Genomic DNA, 294 nt, shown 5'->3' on the forward strand with positions numbered 1-294 from the left:
CCCGGCGGCCCGTCCAGGCCCGCAGAGCCCAGCGCTGCCAGCTTTGGTGATGGCTGCCAGTGGTACGGCCCGGCCCCCCCTCACCCTGGCGCGCCGTGGCACAGGCTGGTGCTTGGCCGCCGGGATGTGAGGAGGGGCTGGATTCCAGTCAGCCCCTCGTCCTGCTTAGTGCCCCAGGGACGCTCGTCTGTGTGTCTGTTCTTGCAGACCACCTCTGGCCTCATTGTGCGCTGTGCCCCAGGGACACGAGCGGTGTTCCCCAGGGCTCAGTACTGGGGATGATTCTATGATTCT

This window comes from Pygoscelis adeliae, unplaced genomic scaffold (genome assembly GCF_000699105.1).
Source record: "Pygoscelis adeliae isolate BGI_AS28 unplaced genomic scaffold, ASM69910v1 Scaffold404, whole genome shotgun sequence".
In the NCBI taxonomy this organism is placed as follows: domain Eukaryota; kingdom Metazoa; phylum Chordata; class Aves; order Sphenisciformes; family Spheniscidae; genus Pygoscelis; species Pygoscelis adeliae.